Source organism: Somniosus microcephalus, chromosome 15 (genome assembly GCF_052327205.1).
Source record: "Somniosus microcephalus isolate GS21.2 chromosome 15, FLI_Smic_1.0, whole genome shotgun sequence".
Classification (NCBI taxonomy): Eukaryota; Metazoa; Chordata; class Chondrichthyes; order Squaliformes; family Somniosidae; genus Somniosus; species Somniosus microcephalus.
In genome coordinates, this window is record NC_141001.1 from 66,116,741 (window position 1) to 66,133,405 (window position 16,665).

A 16,665-nucleotide genomic window follows, 5' to 3' on the forward strand; every position below is an offset into this window, starting at 1 on the left:
TATCCAAGTTTATCCTACATCTAAAGTGAGAATACTCTTCAACTCCAGCGAAGGTAGCGTAGAGAGGCTCTGTGCTCAACAAACACCTGTCCTACCAAAAGCAGATAACCTGAGATTGGTTCATGTCTTTTTTAGACAAAATTTGTCAGCCACATCCATAGATACGACACTTCCAAAGATATATTTTGTTTTAAATGTCCTTGCACATAGGAGTTTGAGAACCAACTGCTCCCACCGACTCCCAAGTCTTGGGAGATGCCTCTGTGTTATCTCTTTAAACTTTCTACATATAGCACGTAATGTATCAGGCCTTTCACATTGTCCTTGCAACAAGGCCAAAGCCTAAGTTTGTGTGAAATTCCCGTAGCTTTCTGCTCAGTCCTTGTCGTTTATTTGTTGGAGGCAAAGCCAAGTGTACATGAGGTCAAGTACCTCTCCAGGCCTTGGCCCATTTTAATTGTAGAAATCTTTGCCTTTCTGCGATATTATTATGCTCCCAATATCCAAGTGCCTTAGTTTGATTCGAGATGTCTGCAATTCAGACCTTCTCCGCATCCTGGTTTATGTACAATATGTTTCCCAGAACAGTTTCCAAAAGGGAATTCCTGATGTGGTGCAGCCAGGGCAACCTTAACCAATTGCTTTCTGATTTGGCCAATTAAAAGTTGTTCATTTGGGTAATCTTCAGCCAGCCGTTATGGATGTTATGGTGGCCACAATGCCCAGGGAGTGAGACTTGTTTCAGCTCTCACACATGGACAGCTGGCACACAGCTTGGGAGAAACAAAATCCTTCATAAAGAATGCATTTTGATCCCACTCCAAAAATGTATTTGCTGCACATTCCAAAACTCCACTTCATAGAGTAATAAAGGGACTGCCTCTTCTCCATGACTGAACTACTATTCCAACAGGAATTTTTGCTTGGTAAAAGAAACTGAGGCAAATGAGTAATTCACTGAGCAGGTTGTATTCCAGTGTTGGATATCCTACTTATGATTGAATAATTCATTGGGGGGAAAATTTGCTTACTTTGCGCCTGGGGGTGGCGCTGCTAATGCTTCCCATGAAATTCAGCGGGAGGTTAGTGGCAGTGGTAGCCAGTAGCACCCCACGGTGTTGCACCTCCGCCGATGATGTCATCGCCGTGCGCAGTGCCCTGCTCGCGCCCCGGCCGCAAATTTGGCTCGTGCCCCCTGACCTACCGTCGGACGCTGTGTCTGACAGGGTCAGGGTGTCGTGTTTGTGGCCGCGGCGGTGCAAATTAAAGGGCAGGTGCCGGGCGGCCATTTTTTTGGGGCTGCCTGCCAGCACCTGCCCCCTCTCACCTCCTCCTGCCGGCACCCCACTCCCTGGTGGTCCAGCAGGGCCCTGAAGCATGCTGCACTAGGCCCCTCCCCTTTAATCAGGGGAGGGAGGCCTGCAGTACCGCGACGCTACGTGCCGACGCGTGTGGCGCTGCTGCACACAGCACCACGATATTCAATGTGGGCGCCCCAAGAGGGAGAGCCTCCTGCTTGGGGCACTACCATTCAATTTCAGGTGTGGGGGTGCTGATTTTTTCAGGGCGCTAAAAGTAGCATCCCGGCCAAGTTAGCTCCCCAAAGGGGCCGCGACCCAATTTTTCCCCCATTATATATTATTTGTATTATATATTAAGAGTGGGTCTCCCGTTGTGTTACTCGTGATAAGTCGTAAGATGGGCTCTCTATCTTACGCGTGTCAGTCGTCTTCATGCTGCTGGTTCCTTTTTTCTCTTTTTGGTTCTATCTGTCGTTTTACATTTTACTTGTCTCTCTGACCTCTTTCCTTCTGTCTCGGTCTTCTTTTCTGGTTCATTCTCTGTCCGTTATTCTTTTTTCCCTCATCTCTCTCTCATTTTCTTTAGCCCTCTGTCTTCCGTCACTGGCAGCAGCAGCAGATACCTCAGGCTGCAGTGAGGACAGCTGGGAAAGGCGACAAGAGGTGGTCAGCTGCACTGGGGAGCTCGAGAGGAAGGGACCAGGTTTGTGAGGCTGGGGACAGTGCAACCTGTAGTGTCTGCATATCAATAACACACGGACTGCAGGAGAACAATAATAACAGGTGTTTACTGAACAGAGGGTGTGCTGAAACTGAAAGTACAGAAGCCTTCTATGGCTTTATATACAGGTGTGGTCACTGCCGGTACTGCAGTATAAAATCAGTTCTCTCTTAAAAGGTACATACACAATTCCTCCCCTTTTAGATAAACAGTACATAACATTCATTTAACAATTAAATAATAACTAATTACAATTACAATTTTCTCGGCACTATATACATCAACTGAAATAATCATTTATAAGTTCAGTCTTTGAGGAGGCTTCCTGATCCTGACTGGATAGTGCCTTTCTCGAGTATCCTGTTCTTGCGGCGGAGTCGATTCTGGCTCTTTGTCATTGGTTGGTTTGTCAGCTTCCAATACCCCTGCTTCTGGGGTAGACGCAATCTGTACTTCGGGTTCATTACCAGGTGCACATGCTCGTGGTATGGGTTTGGCTTGTTCCTGTGACTCTAGAATCTGGTCAGCATGGCGTCTCACGATGCTCTCTCCAACGTCCACTGTGTACATTAGTGGTCCCTGCTGTGCGCATATCGTTCCTGGCTGCTATTTTTCTGTTCGGTAGTCGCGGGCCAAGACTGGTTGCCCTATCTTGAAGCTCCTGGTTGGCTTCTCATTGATGTGCTGGAATTGCTTATCCTCAACATCTCATCTTATGTTTGGTTTGAGCAAATCCAGGCGACATCTTAGCCTTCGGTTGAAGAACATTATGGCTGGAGCTTGGTTGGTGACTGCATGTGTCGCATTCCAGTAAGCAAACAAGATTTTATCCATCTTGTGTTGTAGTGGTATGTCATCGTTATACATCGCCTTTATTGCCTTTTTAAAGGTCTGAACAAACCTCTCAGCCAATCCATTTGTGGCTGGATGATATGGGGCAGATGTGTAATGTTTCACCCCATTATTTCTCAGAAACCTCCGGAAATCCTCGGACACAAACTGTGGTCCATTGGCGGAGCAAATCTGTTCTGGCAAGCCATTCCTGGCGAAGATGGTCCGTAGGACTGCAATAGTTTTCTCCATGGTGGTGGAGGACATTTTGATGACCTCTGGCCATTTCGAATGGGCATCCACGGCGATTAAAAACATTGAGTCCATAAATGGACCAGCAAAATCAATGTGTACCCGTTGCCATGGAGATGAGGGCCACTCCCATGGGTGTAGCGGGGCCTGTGGTGGAGCGTTTTGGACCTTCTGGCATCCTGTGCATCTCTTGGTCATATCCTCGATTTCTTTATCGATTCCCGGCCACCACACAAACGCCCTGGCTAGGCTCTTCATTTTTACCCCTCCCAGATGACCCTCATGAAGCTCATTGAGCACTCTATCTCTCAACTTGGGTGGAATTACCACTCGGGATCCACACATCAAGGTCCCCCGGCACACTGACAGCTGTTCTCTCCTTGGCGAGAATGCTGGCAACAGTGAGTCGCCATGTGCTGGCCATCCCTTCACCGTCAAATCATAGACCCGAGAGAGTGTCGGGTCATTTCGGGTTTCCTTCTCTATACTTGAGTTTGTAACAGGTAGACATTCGACTATGGTGGAATGGAATATCTCAACAGGGTCCACTGCAGGTGCTTCCTCCACCGTAGGCAACAGTAGGCGCGACAGTCCATCAGCGTTTCCATGCTGTTTCATACCCTTGTACTCTATGTCGTACTGATGTGCCCCTAGAAAAAGTGACCATCTTTGCAGCCGTTGCGCCGTCATCACCGGAACGCCCTTCTTTGGGTTAAAAATGGAGACCAGAGGCTGATGATCAGTCAGTAGGGTGAATTTCTGCCCGTGCAGATAGTGATTGAACTTCTTCACCCCCCACACCAGGCTGAGGGCCTCCCTGTCAATCTGGGCGTAGTTACGCTCAGCTGAGGTTAACGAGCGCGACACAAAGGCTATTGGCCTCTCTGAACCGTCAAGGAATTTGTGTGACAGCACCGCTCCAATGCTGTAGGGAGACGCATCACATGCCAACCGAATCGGTAGTGTTGGATTGTGGTGGGCCAATACTTCTTTTGAAGTGATTAGGCATTTACATTTCTGAAAGGCACGCTTACACTCATCACTCCATTTCCATGTTACTCCAGTTTGCAGCAGGGCGTTCAGTGGGTGCAGAATTGTAGATAAATTCGGCAAGAACTTATGGTAGTAGTTCACCAACCCGAGGAACGACCTCAGTTGCGACACATTTTCCGGTGCTGGAGCCTTGACTACTGCCTCAATCTTGTCTGGAGACTTATGCAACCCTTCCTCATCAATCATGTGGCCACAATACGAGATTTGTCTCCTGAAGAACTCGCATTTGGGGCGGTTGGCTCGTAGCCCATATTCTTGTAATCTAGTGAATACCTGCTCCAGGTTGGCAAGGTGTTCACTGTCATTTTCGCCCGTAACCAGGATATCGTCCAACTAACACTGGGTCTCCGGGATCCCTTGCAGGACTTGTTTTGTTCCATCGCCCTCTGCCAAATAGCCGGGGCTGATGCTACCCCGAATACCAGTCGGTTTTACTGGTAAAGACCTTTGTGAGTGTTTATCGTGAGGTATTTCCTAGATGCTTCTTCCACCTCCATTTGTAGATACGCTTGGGCCAGATCAATCTTCGTAAAGCGTTTCCCTCCAGATAGTGAGGCGAAAATATCTTCTATCCGTGGAAGTGGATATTGTACTGTGTGCAGGACTGGGTTCACAGTTACCTTGAAATCCCCACAGATGCGAACCTTCTTCGGCTCCCCAGGCGTGCTGCTCAATGATTTCTTCATTACAGGAATGATGGGTGTGGCCCACTCGCTCCAGTCTACCTTGGACAGCACACCCGAATGCTCCAGACTCTCCAGCTCTGCTTCAACGGCTGGGCGTATAGTGTACGGTACCGGTCTGGCCTTAAAAAATTTTGGGTTTGCGTTATCTTTGATTTTTATCGCTGCCGTTACTCCTTTTAGAGTCCCAAGTCCTTGTTGGAACACCTCCTTCGCGTCATTTAGAATTTTTGACAGTCGTCCAGGTGTGACGTCGTCATCCTTTTTGTCAGTCACAGTTAGCTCCTGAATGGAATGCCAATCCAATTGTATTTTTCGGATCCATTCACGTCCCAATAATGGTGGTCCTCCATCTTGTAGTATATATAGATACAGTTTCTGCATTTCCTTGCTGTTGTATTTAACTGGCACCCTTATTTTTCCTCTGGGGTAGACTTTTTGCCCCGTGTATGTCTTCAATACAATGGATGTGTCCTTCAAGGGTATGTGTGAGAATAGCCGCTCATAGTCTCGTCGATTCATGACAGTTAGGGCTGATCCTGTGTCCAATTCCATCTTTACTTGGGACCCTGCTATCATGAGGGTGACCCAAATGGTTCGGTGATCCTCCTTTGCGATCACGTTTTGTAACTTTAGACAACTTAGTCTCCTGCTCCCGGAGTCATTATCACTCTCCTGATCTTCTGAACTACTGTCTGTCATTTTTTTTACTTTCTTGTACTTTTCCTTAGTAGTTCTTTTAGTGTTGGTTTTCTTTCCCGACCTGCAGACTCTTGCTATGTGTCCCATTTTCCCACATTGCCTGCATACTTTGTCCTTAAACCAGCAGTCCTTCTGATCATGGGTTGTTCTGCCGCAGCGTTAGCACTTTTCGGCTCCATATGCCATTTCGTTAGCGCTGTATTCTTGTGGTTTCTGTTGTATTTCCGCAGCTCCTCGTGCTGCTGCTTCATAGGATACTGCCACGCTGAAAGCCTGTTCTAGCGTCAGGTCCTTTTCCGAAAGTAGTCGTTTCTGGGTTCCTTCACTCTGGAGCCCACAGACAAACTTATCCCTTAAGGTGTCTGCCAGTCCTGCTCCGAACTGGCAGTGCTTCGATAACTTGCGTAGTTCCATAAGATAGTCAGTATTGCTCTCATCTTTGTGCTGGTTTCTTTTATGGAACTTGAATCTTTCTGCTATCAGCAGCGGTGTAGGGTTTAGGTGTTCCTGTAAGATATTAACAATCTCTTCAAAACTTTTCTCCATTGGTTTAGCTGGGGTAATTAAATTCCGCAATCGGCCATATGTTCTTGCGCCCATCAAATTTAATAATACCGACGCCTTCTTTCCATCAGCCACCTCATTTGCCTTGCAGTACACTTTAATTCTTTCCACATATATGGTCCAGTCTTCTACCTCGTTGTCGAAAGCCGTGATACTGCCACTCTTCGGCATCTTGGGTGGTTTAAAATGGCGCCTCCCGCGCTTTTTCTTCTTCCCCAATGAATTAAAATGGCGCCTCCCGTGCTTTTCCTTCTTCCCCAATGGAATAAAATGGCGCCTCCCGCGCTTTTCCTTCTTCCCCTTGCTGCCAACGCTGCTCCTACCGTTCTACAGGGTAATGGCAGTGACCCGCGGCTTCAGCGCGTCTCACTTTTCCTTCGCTTCATTTTATTTTCTCTACGCTGCCCGGTTCTTGAGCACCGACCGCGCCCTGTGCGCTCCACCCTCTCTCTCTCTCTTTTCCTCCCGACGACGCTGCACGGCCCCTTTGCAGAGCCGCTCGAGCCCGCCGCAGTCCGGAAGGGTCAGCGCACTACCTGCTACCAGCATGATTTGCTGGAACACCTTGACTGGGGAGCCAAGCCCAGCTCTCCACAGCCTCCCCTGCAATTCTCCAAACTCTGATGGATCACTGGCCGGTTGCCCTCGGTCGACGCCCGTTGCTCTGATGTCGACCTCCAAGAAGCTTCTTTTCAGGGAAAGATCCCCGTGAGGTGATGCAGTAATGCAGGTGAGTTCGAACCTGCTCGTCGCCAGTGTAGTGTCCGCGTATCAATAACACATGGACTGCAGGAGAACAATAATAACAGGTATTTACTGAACAGAGGGTATGCTTAAACTGAAAGTACAGAAGCCTGCTATGGCTTTATATACAGGTGTGGTCACTGCTGGTACTACAGTATAAAATCAGTTCTCTCTTAAAGGTACATACACAACACAACCTAGCTTTGGGAGGACAGAAAAGTAAGCTTACTCGCTTTGCAGCTTCAAATTTACTCTCGGACATGACATCCCTACCTTGACCTTCCTTTAAATACAGGAAGTGCACACTATACATAAACCTTTAGTATACAATAAATAGATATTGTATTATATATCTACATTGGTTGTGAATTTGCATTAAAGCAAATGGTAAAGAGCAAAGTGTCAGGAGTTATTTACACCAATCAGATTTCAGAATAAAAACTTATCCCTACCATTTGATTTTAGTTGAGGGCACAAGGCTGTTATAGAAAACAATGTAGATTTCTGACAGCTTTAAAGCAGAAAATTTTAAATAATTATATGTGTTGGGCACAGCATTTAATTTCAATACATCCCAGCTCATGAATTGAGTTGAATCAACCTTCCGGACAAACAAGTATGGGAAGGGGATCACAAAGCATGGAGTGTTTTATTCAACTTTCTTTTAAAAATTGCATTTTAATTCACTTCTTTCTTTTCTCTCGCCCCTTTTATATAAAAATTGCTGTTGCATCTTCGTTGAATGAGTTTTAAAAAATAATACTTCAGTAATTTGTAGCACAGCAGGAATCAACACGATGGTCAAGCCAAACAAACTCCCTTGACCTCCTACGTTGTCTTTAGAGGCTGCTTAGTGCTTCTAATACTGGAAACAAATTGTTCCCACTACAGCTTTGCAAACTTTTCCAATCCAGGAAGGTCACAAGCCCTTTCAAGGCCATTTAGCAAGGTCAGCTGGTAATGAGCTGCAACTACTTTACTTGCGATTTGCAGCTCAGAGGGATTAATTGTCCCTGCACTGTCTCATGCACGATCTAAGGCTGAATTGTCAAAATGATCCATGGCTTTCGTCCCTAGGCCCATACTTTCATTATTAAGGTGCTGTCTAATCGATACAAGCATTTTTACATTTTGCTCCTATAGTTTTATCAACCCTTATTATCTAATGACCAATATTTGACTATTAAAGCCTTTTCAGGGCACACAGCACCACTGACAATTTAAACACACAATGTCATGCATTTTTAATAAGACTTGGTTACTGCTTAAATTACTGAATATGCAAAGAACCCTTTTAAAAAAATCTATGGTGTTTCTACAAGAATTTACAGGAGCTCTAGGAGGGTCTGAATGAATTTTAACCGCAATAGAAAAAAATCTTTCAAGTGAAAGAAATGTTATTACAGTACCTTTCATGTGGAATTTTCCACATTAAATATAGATTATAAAAATTATTTGAATAATAAAGATTTTTTTTTAAAGAAGCAACATGCATGCTTAACCAAGATGAGCTATTATGTCAGTAATTCTGGGAATACAGTTTGTGAAATGTCCTTTTTTAAACACAGGGACATCTTCATGTAAAAATCGCAACAGAGCTTTCACAATGATTTCAAAAGCAATGACAGCAATAGTAAAGGCAAATATACCCTGTCTTTGAATAAAAGGTCCTTGGAAATATTTAAGAAAAGAAATGTTGCTCTTCTCGATGCATATCACTCATTCTCATACATAAATGCTTCTTTCCATATAGATACAAACCAATTTCTGACCAGGTCAGAATAATCCTCACCAAAATATTATTTGGACTATTCTTTTCAAAACTCTGATCGGATTTTCTGGCTTTGTACAGAACCTGGGGCAAATTGCTGAAGGGGGAAAGTTCCCAATGTGTGGGCATCATAGCACTTTCGACAAAGATGTAGTGGCAACGTTCACTTACTACCCAGGCTGTAAGGTTGCAAAATGGGCGAAAAACATCTTACATACTGTCAGAAGTAAGTTAAGGCAGTAGTAAATTAATCAGGAGTTAGTACAAATCCGTCAACACAATGAGAGGATGAAGCATTTTACTTAGGCTAATGTATTGTAATTAATCCAACCTTGATGCAGGTGGTGGCAAAGAATGCAAACTTGAAATGGAAACTAAATTCAAAAATAGCCATGTGTTACAGAAGCAAAATGACAAATCAAACAATTTCTGAAACGCAGACATTATACCAAACTGACAATTACAGGGAAATGAACACATGTGTAGATGATGGTATCTCAACGTGAACAAACTTTCCAAAATTCCACAAGGCAGGATTCTGGGAAATGAAATAATGCTCATAAATAGAGGGCAATGACAAAGCTGGAATATAATGAGCAAAAGTCCAAAGTACAACACAGAAGCTCAAGGCATTGCAAACAAAAAAACAATTAGGTCATCAGATGTAGTTTTGAACCCTGCCTGCTCATCCTGCTGGAGCAACTGTTGCAGATTCTGCCGTGTTCAGTCACAAATGTTATGCCTTTGTTCTGCTCTAATTAATATCTTCAGTAAAGCATAACTTGACTTGTGCTAGTTACAACCAAGGCATTATTTACTCCATTTAAATGCTATACTTATAGGTACTTCCAATATATCCATTCAGAATAATGCACTGATATATGATGAAAAGGTCATTTGTTGCACTTGGTGTACCACAAACAGGGGATACTTCATCAGTAATTATATTATTGACCCGGAATTTCCGGTGGGTAATGACACTGAAATAACCCTCTAAAACTGACTGTATCTAAACACAGAAATCCTGAAGTTGCGGTCAGTCATTCACTGCTCCGACACTGGCTGCGCTGTGCCCGCCCCCCCCCCCCGCCGCCGCCCCCAATAGTTGGCAATCAGTGAAACTGACAAAAACTTGGGCTTTTCCGCGGTAGGATCACTGTTAAGTACCCCATTACATGTGCAGCCTTGTTGGAATAGGTGCAACTGGGGTTTTAACTGCGTATTGACTGGTAAACAAATGTTCTGGCCCTGAAAAACTAATTTTTTATATTTGTGGAGTGTTAAAATTCTCCACTATGATAAAAATTACAGGGGGTGAAATTCGGCTCCTTTGCACCTGCCGTTAGTGCATCAGCTGGCGCTAACGGGGCGCAAGCGGTTATCGCCCGGGGGAGGCAAAAAAAGCGACTCCCGCGAAATTTGGCAGGGCGCTGCTGAGGCGCTAGCCAATAGTGCCGCGCCCCATCGGTAGTGCCCCGGGCCACTTCGCTGCCGGCGATGACATCATCGCCAATCGAAGCAACGCCTTACCGCCCCGCAGCAGAAATTTGGCTGCGCCTCACGAGGCTGCCGCGGGCGATGTCAGCGCCAGCCTCGCGGGTCGCGAACTGGGCCGAACGCCGCTCACAGGGCAGTATTTAAAAGGGAGGTGCGGCTGCGACCCACACCGCCATTTTCTTCTTTTGGCCAACCTCCAGGTTGGACCTCTGTGGCGGCCCTTGGCATGGTCCGTGGCCGCCATCGCACAACCCGGGCACTGTGTCCCCTGGTGGGCTAGTGTGGACCATCGGGGGCCCTGCAGAGCTCGCAGTGTCCCTCCCCTTTAATGGAAGGGGAAGGGCAGTGAAACGCATCAGCGCTACGCTGAGCGGCCGCATAGCGCTTCGGTGTTCGAGCGCTTTGCGCCCTGAGAAAAGTGGAGCACCCAAGATAGTGCTCCACTTCCTCTCCGGGGCGGTAAGCTGAATTTAACGGCCGGGACGGTACTTCCGTGCCGGGCGCTAAACGTCCGGTGCTAATTCGGTTACTGCCCCCAAACAGGACGTAACCGAATTTCGCGCTCACAATTTTTAAAAAACATTTTAAAAAAATTTAGAGTTTGTTCATGATATTTCAGCTTCTACCTTATCCCCATGTGAGAGTCCCAATCTTTATTTTGCTTTCCGTATCTTTTTTTGAAAGTCCGGATAAAAGCAGCTTCTCATTACCTGTCTGTGCGAATTCTGCAATGTGATCGCGAGATCTCTGTGGGTAGCTTTCTGGAGTATGCCATTTTAATATTTAGACTACGGAATACCATTACGTTAATTGATTGTGCCCAAATAGTTGATTCAGTTGGCATTTTATTCCACAGGCATTAAGCATTTACTGCCATCTCAGACCTACATTGAAATACATGAACCTACCTTAATACCGCCTGGAACGTCACTTGCCCATAACAGTAAGTTAACAGAAGAATTACATTTAGTCTGAAAATAGCTCCATCTATTGCTAAAATGGATTCTGGAATACATATCTTCATATTATGGCTTTCAAATTGATAGCAAGCAGATAAAGTGAAGGTTTATTCTGCTTCAGCAATACACAATATCAAGAATCACTCCATCTTGTAAAGTGGCCATATAACAGTCCTAATGCCTGTATTAAAATCTATTGCCAGAGTTTAATTTCCAACAAAAACACTCCCTTCAGAGCAATAGCCACAAGTTGTGCTCTTTAATGCAGGCTTCAAAAACATAAATGTAATAGTAACCTTAATTAACTTAGGGATTACTTGGATATAGTCCCAAAGTATGTGGAAGATAAATAAATGTGGAAGATACTAAGATAATCTACCTTCAGGATGGGCTTCCTTATTCTTCAAATGCAGTTTATCCTCCACATTTTTTACTCTCAACTTTCTTCTCCACATTTAGAAATGGTGATTTAACTACAGCCTACACTATAGGCTGCCTCTATTGAAAAGAATATAGTCCCAGATGGAACATGTATCAAGTACAAAAATGTAGAGGAGATCAAATAGCCTTAAGAGAATATAAAAATACTGGAAAATCATAGTCTCCCTTTGGCTGCATGTTGAGCCCATCCGTGGGAATGATGCACCATTGAGAAAGAAACAAAATTTCCCAGCTTCCCCTTGAAAATTCCCTAAATCTGTGACAAACATCCAAAATAAAATACTAGATAAATTCCAATGCAATAGTTACTAATTTTCAATAGATATTAATTAGCTCACTCAAATATTGCTATGTTCTAAAATCTGATCCAAAAGAGATTCTATCCCTAAACAAGTCCTCAAACCTCTCTGTTGCTGTAACAACCAAGCTGGTTATGAAGGACCATTTGTCACATCATTATTTTAGAAATGTGTCTAACTTTGGGTTGAGTGCTAGTACAGCTTGTTGCTGATATATTCTTATTTTGTTACTCTCTCCTACCCCATATAAATTTTAATACAACTCTATCCATCTTCATTCCTCCTTTGCATCCAAACCATTAGTTAACTGCCTCTTTCTTTTATTTGTAGAAGTTTGAATAGACCACAGTTTCCCCTGTGACAGCTGACAGCAACAATATTCCTTGCTCAGGCTGGAGGAAGCTAGTACACTCGAAAGGTGTCTGACCTAACAGCCCAGCTAAAGCAGCAGCAAAATTCACTGAGGATCTGGCTAATGGATTCTAAGGTCAGGTAGTGCTGAGGGTCACACCCTAGCAGTAGGATGTGTGCAGTTTTAATTTTCAAACAGTTTAACTCTTTTTCTACTCCTCCACTTTTTCCTTTCAATTGTCTTCCCTTACCACTTCTCTCCCGAGGACAGTGACTGGAGTAAACTTCCACCGGTACTAATGGTCCTCTAGTGAGATACCCTGGAGGCTGTTCTTTATGTGCAATTCTGAGCAGCAAATGGTCGTGGGCTGCTTGATCGTGAATGCAAGAGTGGGACCCTGGCATATTTTGCACTCTCCACCTTGGATGCCAAACACAATTTTAGCACCCCAGATGTCACTGAAGCTAATTTTGATGTACTCAGCATAGTCCAGAGATTGTCCATATGGCTCAGTACCATAGCACACAGTGCATTTACCCACTGAGCCATCAAGGGATACAGCTTTGCAAAATGATGTTTCTTCACTCATTTATGAGATGGAATCATTTTAAAAGAATTTGTATTGCACTTTCATTATGAAACTTACATTCAACATGGCACCAAAATGTCAATCCTCACCCAAAAAGCCCCAAGGGCAACACATTCAGCGGGTGTTCAAAACTCAGCATCTAATTAAATGCCACATTCTGCATATCAGGGTAGTACAGGCCTGAACATTGTCATTACTTTAGACATCACTTAAGGTGTCAGCCTTTTCTTGTTCCATATATATCAAATTTGCATGACATTAATTTCACTCCTGTAAATGAGTTGAGGTTCTACATTTGAAGTACATAGTAAATATTTACACTTCAATACTAAAGTTAGATAAAGCCCGAAATAGTTGAGGACATTTCCACTTCCCATGAGTTGTCCAATGTTTTACTAGAAAGATGCAGGCTTGTAAAGTGAACAACTTAACAGCTTTGCCTCCCATTTGTTTGTTTAATGAGTCATTGTGTGATTAAAAGAATCCCAGCTTTGTGTTTAGTTGAACTGATAACGTCCAGCTTATGGTTAGCAGGTTGGAGTGACCATCTCCACTTTGTTCACTTGCCCCGTAGATTTGGAATAATAATAAAGTGCCTGGCCTGAGATTTCTAGCAGTAAGCACTGGACTCCCAATTAAAGGGTGAAACGTTCCAATCCAACCCTTGCCGGGCGTGTTTCACCTGTCCTAGACAGGGTCGCACTAGATCAACACTGGAGCATTTCATCTCTATGCAGAAGAAAAACTGACTGGGCCAGTCTTGAATCGGGAAAGGACAATTTCCAGACAACAATCAAATATTACAAAAAGCTTTCAGCTCAGATGCTCCTGCCCTTATGGTAGATAATATTAATTAAACAGAAAACATATTTCTTTGAGATTAATAACATGCTTGTAAAAGGGTTGGTTGAAAACAAAAAAGTCTTGCCTTTCAGTCTAAGAGTAGAAGAATGATTTAACTAGCACTTTGCCACTTTCCCTTTTGATGACAGCCCCCAACATGCAACATTATCATCTTTTAACCAACATGCTTTTAAGCCTTATTAACGTCTACTGTGAGATTTATGGAAATTGGGAACAGTTGTTCATGAATTAGAAAGGACACTTGATGGATACAGATCAGTCAAATGATTGCAGCAAAGAATCCCCGGGCACAGAATTCAGTTTTGGTAATGCAAGTAGGAGATTTTTGAATATTTTAAAACCAAAACAGCATTAATGAATACTTTCATATTATTTAAAGACAACCACAATGTTTTCTTGTCTATTATTTTAGTTATTTAGCCTCTTCTTGATGCAGGCAGATTACAAAGCTCCATTAGTGTTTTAGCCTGTTTTGTATGCAGCACAGAAACAATCTAATGGATTTTGTGAATAAGAGCTTTTTTGATATGTACGTTTATGGATTCTTAAGATGTCGAAACAAAGATGTAAGCATGTGATAGTTTGAACTAATTTCTCTTCCTTCTGTATCCATTAGCACATGATTATTATACCAGTGTTCCTACACACAACACTTCAACCACTTATAATGAGATAGAGAACACACAGTGGTGTCTCCTTGAATATCTTTCCAATGAGTGGTTCTGATCAAGTGAAGTCCAAACAACTAAGTTTTGGGAGTTGAGTGGTGCTATGAGTTAGGCATTGGCCTTTCATCTCTAGGAGCTGCTTTCAAAACCAAAATAGACTGAAAGGATGACAAATCTCTTTTGGTCTCGTTGTCTGTTAGGGTCTTGTACCACTTGAGTTCAGACAGTCTTAACTCAGTTCCCAGAAGTTGAGCACCCACAACAAAAATCCTCCTAATTTGGCACATAATTGGCAACTGCGCTCAGAAAGCTGAAAAGAATGATTAGTGTGGGAAGTATTTATTTGTGCTCAAGATGTAGGTGACACTACTAATGCTGCATTCCTTCCTCATCCCTCGTTGCCCTGAGAAGGGGTGGTGTATCATCTCCTTGAACCGCTGCAGTCCTTGTGGTGGTGGTGGTACTCTCACAATGGTGTGAGATAGGACATTGACTCAGTAATTATGATGGATCAAATGTTGTATGTACAAGTCGGGATGATATGTGACTTGATGGGGAACTTGCAGGTAATGGTATTCCCACGCTGTTGCTGTTATTGAAACAAAAGACCAACCCTGCTTCAACACTCCCATTGAAGCAGGTTTGGTCTCTTGGCTTAATGGTAATCAAGAAGTGAGGGATGTGCTGGGCAATGAGGTTACAGCTTTGATGGCATATAGTTCTGCTGCTCCTACTAGCCCAGGGCTCCTCATGGATGCCCAGTTCTAGACTGCTAGATCTGTCCTTAGTCTGTCCTATTTAGCATGATGGTAGTGCCACATTACATGATGGAGGCTGCTGTCACTATGAAGATGGGACATTGCCAAGGACTGTGCGGTGGTCACTAATATCATGGACAGACATTTCTGCAGCAGGTAGATTGGTGAGGATGAGGAAAACAGATTATTGCCTTGTTTGGTTCCCTCATCACCTGACACAGTCCCAATCTGGCAGTTATGTCCTTCAGGACTCAACCAGTGCAGTCAGTGGTGGCAATCCCGAATCACTTTTGGTGATGGATATTGAAATGCACCCACCCAAATAGTACATTTTGTGCTTGTGTTCCCCTCAATGCATCCCCCAGGTGGTATTCAACATGGAGGAATACTGAATAAACATAAGGAGGCTTCCTTGGCCTTGTTTTATCTGAAGTTATGAGACTTCATTGGGCCCAGAGTCAATGTCAAGGACTCCCAGAGCCATACCCACCCAATTATATGTCACTCTGACAATATCTCTGGTCGGTCTATCCTGCTGATGGGACCAAACATATGCAGGGATGTTGACGGAGCAGTCTGTGACATTGGCTCATAGATAGGACTCTGCGAGTATGACTATATCAGACTGTTGATTGACTAATCTGTAGGACAGCTCTCCCAATTTCGGTACTGTCCCTAGATGGTGGTGAGGAGGACTTTGTGGGTTGTAGTGATTACTTTACAACTGAGTAGATTGCTAGGCCATTTCAGAGGCTAATAAAAGTCAACCACAAATTGTGCGACTAGAGTCACTTGTAGGCCAGACAGGGTGGGGGTAGCACGGTCCCTTTGTTTAAGGACAATATTGAGCCAGTTGGATTCTTATGACCAGAAGTCTTGACTTCAATTTCACAACATGCGATAAAGGGATTTGAACTCACAGCCTTTGGATTGCTAATCCTGTACTGCTAGGATGCCATACCTGAAAAAATGCATTGTGTTTCAATACAGACAGCTATTCTGAGACTGTGTTGTTGAGGTACAGTAAATGGAGCTATACTCTACAGCTGGCTGTGCTACATCCGAGGTGAGAGCGCTTGACATTGGCAAAGGTTCATAAAATTAGCAAAAGTGTTTCCCTCCATAGCATTGGCATCCTTCATCTTGATGAGTGTCAGCTAAACAACAGGAGAGAAATGAAAAATCATCAAGGGAACCTATCTTTAGTCACAATTAAGTAGTCACTTCTGGCTGGCCACAGAGTAGTATCGTAGTGGGAGAGGTCATAGTCATGTCACTAACCCATGCTCCCAACAGAAGGCCAAGGTGAGTAGCACAGGACTTAATGAGCAGAAGAAAACGCATATAAAATGTTCTGTTCTGTTACCAGAAGCTCGAACACAAGTGGTAAAGAAATTTTTAAGGAATCAATTGATTGAGGCAATCCCTGAATTCATCTTTCATTGTAAAATAGATAATCATGACTTAGCAATATATTCCTCTATATTTACATTATCTGTACAAAAAAACACTTTAAACCTACTGAAATGCTTTGTTGTAACTTGGGGGGGGGACCTGCCATTCTCATGCTTAAACTAAAATGGTCTTATCTTAATTTCTAAAGGTCAGCTCCATTT